The sequence below is a fragment of the Anabrus simplex genome, chromosome 10 (genome assembly GCF_040414725.1).
Source record: "Anabrus simplex isolate iqAnaSimp1 chromosome 10, ASM4041472v1, whole genome shotgun sequence".
In the NCBI taxonomy this organism is placed as follows: Eukaryota; Metazoa; Arthropoda; class Insecta; order Orthoptera; family Tettigoniidae; genus Anabrus; species Anabrus simplex.
Genome location: NC_090274.1, coordinates 65751507 through 65761068, shown reverse-complemented (window position 1 = coordinate 65761068; position 9562 = coordinate 65751507).

The window sequence follows — 9562 nt, the reverse complement described above, 5'->3', positions numbered from 1 at the left end:
TTGCACTTTCCATCCATTAATTTTTTTCCTATAAAGGTTTCTGTCCGCGGTGTCATTTGGGTTTATCTGGGCTTTTTCCAGATCCTTCTTCACTTCTAGTACCCATGGAATATTTTTTAGATGTTCTATGTAGGTGAGAATCTTGCGTGTCAGTCTACTTGCCGGCAATCTGTGGACGTGCCCATAGAATTTCAGACGTCTTTTACGGATGTCTGCTGCAGTGTTGGAATGCTCTTCTGTCTCTTTGCGTGACCTCAGTCTATATCCATCTTCTGTTTTTCGGGGGCCGAGAATTTTCCTCAGGATTCTTCTTTCTTCTTTTAAAATATTTTCTAGGTCACCTTTCCCGTTTAGTGTAAGGGTCTCGCTGGCATATAAGACTTCGGGCTTGATTACTGTATTATAGTGTCTGAACTTTATTATTATCCTTTTAGCTGCTACATTCAAGCAAGTCAGAGACATCCTGATCAATATACCAGTAAACTTGATATGTTAGTTCATTTTCCGAAAATTATTTCTTTATTGAATATCCTAATAGTCGTGTAATAATCCACTTTATTTATTTATTTATCTGATTTATTATTCAACAGACATTTCTGCCCACTTACAGAACATTTCCATTTCTTATTTCTAATTTTATAAATAATGTACAATATAAATTCAAATATGAAACTTAATACTATACTTATGAACTATGGACAGTGGTAAGTGTGTGTTGCAACTTATTATTTTAATTTCACCTAAAATATACATTGTTAATCTAAATTATTCTAAGGACTAAATTATTCGTGGTACACAAGTATACTACTCTATATACTATACTAGGGTTATAGTTTACAATATTAGTAGTATAATACAGGGATTCGGCGGCCTCCTCCTCCTCCGGCTCTCGGGAGAGGCCTCCTCCTCCTCCCGCGGGAAATTTGAATTTTGGCGGGAAATTTGAATTTTGGCGGAAGATTTGAATTTGTAAACAAAGCCACGTGCTTTTTGACAGCTGTCATCGACAACAACGCATCGCTAACCTCAGTACTGCCATCTTGACGGGCCTAAACCTCACTAGTGCCAACTTAACCTAACTAGCATGAGGTAAACAAACCCACGTGTTTTTTGACAGCCACGTGCTTTTTGACAGACAACAACGCATCGCTAACCTCAGTACTGCCATCTTGACGGACCTAAACCTCAGTAGTGCCAACTTAACCTCACTAGCATGAGGTAAACAAACCCACGTGTTTTTTGACAGCCACGTGCTTTTGACAGATTTGTAAACAAAGCCACGTGCTTTTTGACAGACAACAACGCATCGCTAACCTCAGTACTGCCATCTTGACGGACCTAAACCTCAGTAGTGCCAACTTAACCTCACTAGCATGAGGTAAACAAAGCCACGTGTTTTTTGACAGCCACGTGCTTTTGACAGATTTGTAAACAAAGCCACGTGCTTTTTGACAGACAACAACGCATCGCTAATCTCAGTACTGCCATCTTGACGGGCCTAAACCTTAGTGGTACCAACTTAACCTAACTAGCGCGAGGTAAACAAAGCCACGTGCTTTTTGACAGCCACGTGCTTTTTTGACAGCTGTCATCCGCCATCTTTGAGCACTGTGCTGCCCTCTTTCGTCACCTGTCATCGGCAGTGCTGCCATCTTGACGGGTCTAAACCTTAGTGCTACCAACTTAACCTAACTAGCGCGAGGTAAACAAAGCCACGTGCAGCTGTCATCCGCCATCTTTGAGCACAGTGCTGCCCTCTTTAGCTACTTACCTTTGAAATGTGGTGGCGGATAATTTGAAAAATGCTTTTTTTTGACAGCAGCCATCTTGCATCGCAAACCTCAGTGCTGCCCTCTTTAGCTAGTTACCTGTGGTGGCAGGCAATTCCACGTGACAGCAGCCATCTTTGAGCACCGTGCTACCCTCTATGTGGTGGCGGCAAATTCCACGTGCTCTTGTTTGGAAACAAACTCACGTGCTTTTTTTGACAGCTGTCATCTGCCATCTTTAATCAACAAAGCACAGTGCTGCCCTCTTTAGCGATTCCACATGACAGCAGCCATCTTTAATCAAGAGAGCACTGTGCTGCCATCTTTAGCTAGATACCTTTGAAATGTGGTGGCGGCAAATTGAAAAATACCACGTGCTCTTGTTTGAAAACAAACTCACGTGCTTTTTTGACAGCTGTCGTGCAGCTGTCATCCGCCATCTTTGAGCATAGTGCTGCCCTCTTTAGCTACTTACCTTTGAAATGTGGTACGTCATCCGCCATCTTGCATCGCAAACCTCAGTGCCGCCCTCTATGTGGTGGCAGACAATTCCACGTGACAGCAGCCATCTTTGAGCACAGCGCTACCCCTCTTCGTGGCGGCGGGAAATTCCACGTGCTTTACAAACCTATATGCTTTTCTGACAGCTGTAATCCGCCATCTTTAATCCAGAGAGAACAGTGCTGCCCTCTATTGGTGGAGGTAAATTCCACGTGCTTTACAAACCTATATGATTTTCTGACAGCTGTCATCCGCCATCTTTAATCCAGAGAGAAGAGTGCTGCCCTCTATGTGGTGACGGTAAATTCCACGTGCTCTTGTTTGGAAACAAAGCTATGTGCAGCTGTCATCCGCCATCTTTAATCACCGCGCTGCCCTCTATGTGGTGACGGCAAATTCCACGTGCTCTTGTTTGGAAACAAAGCTATGTGCTTTTTTGACAGCTGTCATCCGCTATCTTTAATCACCGCGCTGCCCTCTATGTGGTGACGGCAAATTCCACGTGCTTTACAAACCCATGTGCTTTTTTGACAGCTGTCATCCGCCATCTTTAATCCAGAGAGAACAGTGCTGCCCTCTATGTGGTGACGGCAAATTCCACGTGCTTTACAAACCCATGTGCTTTTTTGACAGCTGTCATCCGCCATCTTTAATCCAGAGAGAACAGTGCTGCCCACTATGTGGTGACGGCAAATTCCACGTGCTTTACAAACCCATGTGCTTTTTTGACAGCTGTCATCCGTCATCTTTAATCACCGTGCTGCCCTCTATGTGGTGACGGCAAATTCCACGTGCTTTACAAACCTATGCGCTTTTCTGACAGCCGTCATCCGCCATCTTTGAGAACAGTGCTGCCCTCTATGTGGTGGTGGTAAATTCCACGTGCTTTACAAACCTATGCGCTTTTCTGACAGCTGTCATCCGCCATCTTTAATCACCGTGCTGCCGGGTGACGGCAAATTCCACGTGCTCTTGTTGGGAACTTGCGTCAGGAAGGGCATCCGGCCGTAAAACAATAGTTCGTGATTTAAAATCTAAGAAGTGGATCTAGCTGTAAATCCCCGATTCTCGACAGATTCTTAATCCGAGTTGTCAGGAAGGGCAACCGGTCGTAAAACTATGAGGTTAGATACTGCTAGTTTTGCATCAGGAAGGACAACTCAACACATTCATGTGATTTAAACACATTTTTATCCCCAAGAGAATCGAACCCGAGACTACCGGGTGAGAGGCATGCATACTGTAGGCTATAGATTTGTTCTACAGTCCTCGAAGTATCGGCACAGTCATTCTGAGCGAGTTGTGTGGAATGCATGTGTTAGCTGAAATTGTACACGTATCTTCCGGCTCGACCTTGAGCGAGGACACTGATAAGCGGCTTGTAACTCGCGAAGGTCTTCTTAGCTGAGTGCCATTCAAGCTCTTAAAACACAGTACTAATTAAGGTTGTAAAATATTCTGAAATAGTCCTCCTCTGTAGTGCAGTAGTTAGCTGCTACCCTCGGAGGTCCGAGTTCGATTCCTGGCTCTGCCACGGAATGTGTAGCATTTAGCCTATGTAAGTTCCTAACGTAAAATATCATGATTGTACGGAGAGGTTAAAACACACACAGTGCCTACTCCTATCGAAAGAACCAGCACGGTACCGGCATGTAGGCTTCTCCTGGTGAAGGAGCCTGCACATAGTTTAACGCCTCCTATCAACAGCCCTTACTTAATGCTGGCTTTTTTTTTCGCACACCCCGCCTCACACCATAGTTTTATACGACCGGCTGCCCTTCCTGACTAGGATTTTAAATCGCAGTATACGTGATAAATTTGTTGTAGCGGGTTTTATAACTAGATATCCCGGTACCGACACATAGCCTACTCCCGACTAGAAGAAGCCTGCACAAGGCTTATTGCCTCCATCCGACAAATGAATCACCGTCAAGTCATGTACTCAAAAAATCATTTTCGAAGGAGTCTGCACAAGGTTTAACGTCCCCATCAACAGCACTTACTTATTGCTAGCTTTTTTGCACACCCCGCCTCACACCATAGTTTTATACGACCGGCTGCCCTTCCTGACTAGGATTTTAAATCGCAGTATACGTGATAAATTTGTTGTAGCGGGTTTTATAACTAGATATCCCGGTACCGACACATAGCCTACTCCCGACTAGAAGAAGCCTGCACAAGGCTTATTGCCTCCATCCGACAAATGAATCAGCATCAACACTCTTGTACTCAAAAAATCATTTTCGAAGGAGTCTGCACAAGGTTTAACGCCCCCATCAACAGCCCTTACTTAATGCTAGCTTTCTTGCACACCCCGCCTCACACTATAGTTTTACGACCGCTGCCCTTCCTGACTAGGATTTTAAATCGCAGTATACGTGATAAATTTGTTGTAGCGGGTTTTATAACTAGATATCCCGGTACCGACACATAGCCTACTCCCGACTAGAAGAAGCCTGCACAAGGCTTATTGCCTCCATCCGACAAATGAATCAGCATCAACACTCTTGTACTCAAAAAAAATCATTTTCGAAGGAGTCTGCACAAGGTTTAACGTCCCCATCAACAGCCCTTACTTATTGCTAGCTTTTTTTTGCACACCCCGCCTCACACCATAGTTTTATACGACCGGCTGCCCTTCCCGACTAGGATTTTAAATCGATATCCCGACATAGCCTACTCCTACCGAAGAAGGCAGCTTAACGCCTCCATCCAATAAATGAATCACACTCAAACACTCTTCAATCATTCTCGCTACTTCGGAAGATAGCGGGTTCGAACTGGAAGCCGTAAATGCTAGGCGAGGGGCCTGCGCGATCGTCATAACATGATCTAGCTAGATGCCCTTCCCGACGGCATAAGTTACTAGGATTTGAATCGCGTACCCCGACTAGAAGAAGCCTGCGCATAGCTTAACGCCTCCATCCGACGAATGAATCACCCTCAACACTCTCCAATCATTCTCGCTACTTCAGAAGATAGCGGGTTCGAACTAGAAGCCGTAAATGCTAGGCGAGGGGTCTGCGCGATCGTCATTACATGATCTAACTTTAGCTCAATACCTACAGGTAAGGAATACCGCGTATGTACCCTCGAGAAGTCGAGGATCACACGCTAACTTTCCAAGGCTCGAACTCTTAAATTCTGACACCTCGGCATCAACAGGAGGTTCGAATACGTCAGCCTGCAGGTAGGAGCTCTTGTTTGCATTCGTCCCGACTGTACCCGCAGTTTGTCAGCGATTTTTTCACATCCGGTTGGTAACAAGCAGAATATTTAGCCGCTGCAGTCTGCGCGAAGTGCTCACAGTTCTCTGTATGCGTTTATTACGTACACACACACATCTCCCGTCTGCTGTGAATATTATTCTTCAGCCTTTATCTTAAGGTAAGCTAGAACTGTTAGTTACTTTTTTTATTTGCAAAGCAACTTCTACGCTAGACATCTACATTCATATATGTTTGTTCTTTTTTAGGTACCGTTCGAAAGTACGCAATTTTATTCATCCGAGTAACAGTCTGCAGCACGTGCATTTTTAAGGTATGTTTTCGAACTTTGAGTTGTAAAGATAATTAGGTTAGATGATGCACCCTACACTACATTCATATATGTTTCTTCTTTTTTTTTAGGTACGACCAGAATATTATCATTCGAGTTTCAGGCTTGAACGCACGCATTTTATACATCCGAGTAACAGTTTGCAGCGCGAAGATTTTAAGGTATGTCTGACCTCTATTCGTTGAAACTTGGTTTCTTCTAAAACATCGTAACTTTAGTCTATTGATAAATAGTTGTTCTCTTTAATCTACATACTATAGACGAGGTGCGTACATAGCTATGTCTGCCCTCAACAGGCTTAAACTTGGTTTCTTCTATAACTTTAAGCTATTCATAAATAATTGTTCTCTTCAACCTACATACTATAGACGTGGTATAATTTCAAACACGCACACATAGCTATGTCCGTCCTCAACAGGCTTAAACTTGGTTTCTTCCGAACATCGTAACTTTAAGCTAATCATAAATAGTTGTTCTCTTTAATCAACATACTATAGACGTGGTATGATTTCAAACACGTACACATAGCTATGTCTGCCCTCAACGGGCTGAAAGTTGGTTTCTTCTGTAACTTTAAGCTAATCATAAATAGTTGTTCTCTTTAATCTACATACTATAGACGTGGTATAATTTCAAACACGTACACATAGCTATGTCCGTCCTCAACAGGCTTAAACTTGGTTTCTTCTGTAACTTTAAGCTAATCATAAATAGTTGTTCTCTTTAATCTACATACTATAGACGTAGTATAATTTCAAACACGCACACATAGCTATGTCCGTCCTCAACAGGCTTAAACTTGGTTTCTTCCGTAACTTTAAGCTATTCATAAATAATTGTTCTCTTCAACCTACATACTATAGACGAGGTGCGTACATAGCTATGTCCGTCCTCAACAGGCTTAAACTTGGTTTCTTCCGAACATCGTAACTTTAGTCTATTGATAAATAGTTGTTCTCTTTAATCTACATACTATAGACGTAGTATAATTTCAAACACGCACACATAGCTATGTCCGCCCTCAACAGGTTGAAAGTTGGTTTCTTCCGAACATCGTAACTTTAAGCTAATCATAAATAGTTGTTCCCTTTAATCAACATACTATAGACGTGGTATGATTTCAAACACGAAAACATCGACATTAACTTTGAGAAAAATAAGTTTGGGATGCTCTATGACTCGTGTCAAGGTTAAGTATGACAAACCTACCTACGTCGGCTTCACAGTACTTGAATTGGCTAAAACACTCATGTATGAATTCTATTACGATTATATGATGAAGAAGTACGCGCTTAAGCTAATCATAAATAGTTCTCTTTAATCTACATACTATAGACGAGGTGCGTACATAGCTATGTCCGTCCTCAACAGGCTTAAACTTGGTTTCTTCCGAACATCGTAACTTTAGTCTATTGATAAATAGTTGTTCTCTTTAATCTACATACTATAGACGTGGTATAATTTCAAACACACACACATAGCTATGTCTGTCCTCAACAGGCTTAAACTTGGTTTCTTCTGTAACTTTAAGCTAATCATAAATAGTTGTTCTCTTTAATCTACATACTATAGACGTGGTATAATTTCAAACACGTGCACATAGCTATGTCCGTCCTCAACAGGCTGAAACTTGGTTTCTTCTGTAACTTTAAGCTAATCATAAATAGTTGTTCTCTTTAATCTACATACTATAGACGTGGTATAATTTCAAACACACACACACATAGCTATGTCCGTCCTCAACAGGCTTAAACTTGGTTTCTTCTGTAACTTTAAGCTAATCATAAATAGTTGTTCTCTTTAATCTACATAGTATAGACGTAGTATAATTTCAAACACGCACACATAGCTATGTCTGCCCTCAACAGGTTGAAAGTTGGTTTCTTCCGAACATCGTAACTTTAAGCTAATCATAAATAGTTGTTCTCTTCAATCCTCATACTATAGACGTGGTATAATTTCAAACACGCACACGTAGCTATGTCTATCCTCAACAGGCTTAAACTTGGTTTCTTCCGAACATCGTAACTTTAGTCTATTGATAAATAGTTGTTCTCTTTAATCCTCGCGCTATAGACGTGGTATAATTTCAAACACATGCACATAGCTATGTCTGCCCTCAACAGGCTGAAACTTGGTTTCTTCTAAAACATCGTAACTTTAAGCAATTGATAAATAGTTGTTCTCTTTAATCCACATACTATAGACGTGGTATAATTTCAAACACATGCACATAGCTATGTCTGCCCTCAACAGGCTTAAACTTGGTTTCTTCCGAACATCGTAACTTTAAGCAATTGATAAATAGTTGTTCTCTTTAATCCACATACTATAGACGAGGTATAATTTCAAACACGCGCACATAGCTATGTCTGTCCTCAACAGGCTGAAACTTGGTTTCATCTAAAACATCGTAACTTTAAGCTAATCATAAATAGTTGTTCTCTTTAATCCACATACTATAGACGGGGTATAATTTCAAACACGCACACGTAGCTATGTCTATCCTCAACATGTTGAAACTTGGTTTCTTCCGAACATCGTAACTTTAGAGTATTGATAAATAGTTGTTCTCTTTCAATCGTTCATGCTGTAGATGAGGTTAATCTTATAATTTCAAACTCACAGCAATGTCTGACCTGTACAGGTTCAAACTTGGTTTCTTCCGAACATAGCAACTTTAGTCTATAGATAAATAGTTATTCTCTTCAATCTTTCACGCTGTAGAAGAGGTTAATCTTATAATTTCAAACTCACAGCCATGTCTGACCTCTATAGGTTGAAACTTGCTTTCTTCCGAACATAGCAACTTTAGTCTATAGATAAATAGTTATTCTCTTCAATCTTTCATGCTGTAGAAGAGGTTAATCTTATAATTTCAAACTCACAGCCATGTCTGACCTCTATAGGTTGAAACTTGCTTTCTTCCGAACATCGTAACTCTAGGCTAGCACACTTACCCTTTTATATCCTATTATTACTATGTGTGATGCAAGTGCTAACGCTACATTTATTCTTTTTAGAAAAACCATGGAGAAGATTAACCAGCTAGGTCATATTTCAACTCCAACTACCAAGCCGTTAACAAGTCTACCGCTAAATGAGCAATTTAAAGTAATTTCGCTACGAAGATTAAAAACGAAATTTGGAGAAAGGATTTTATGTGTCTGCGAAGACTTTCAAGTTTTTTTACCTCATAGATTTAGCATGCTAACTGATTTAGAAATAGAAGAACTAAATCAACGTTCTATTTTCATTATATATCACGGCATAGAGAACAAATCTTGTGTTATTAGTTTTACTGATGCGTAAAAGCATGTGCATACAAGAATTACATCGAGAAAGCAAAAGTATGCAAACATCACTACAAGTAAAATCATTCATGATAAAACTAGTACATACAAGATGTGAATAAATACTGTAGAATTGGCATATTCTTTTATTTTAGATTAGGTATTACCTTCTCCTCCTACTCCTTCCTCTCGAAGAAGAATAAGAGCAAGAAAGAAGATGTTGATTAAATTCGTAAGTATGTTATCGTCTAGCACAGTAAGTATGTTGAGAAGAGATTTTTTTCCTAAACTGTGCTTGATTCTAGTCTTGTAATATAGTGTACTACAACATCGCACTATAGTATGTGTATATATGTTTTTTGAACAGTGGTATGTATTCAAGTCTAAACTTGCACACTCTCGCTTTGCGATGCATGTTCGATAAAGATGTACCTTGACAGA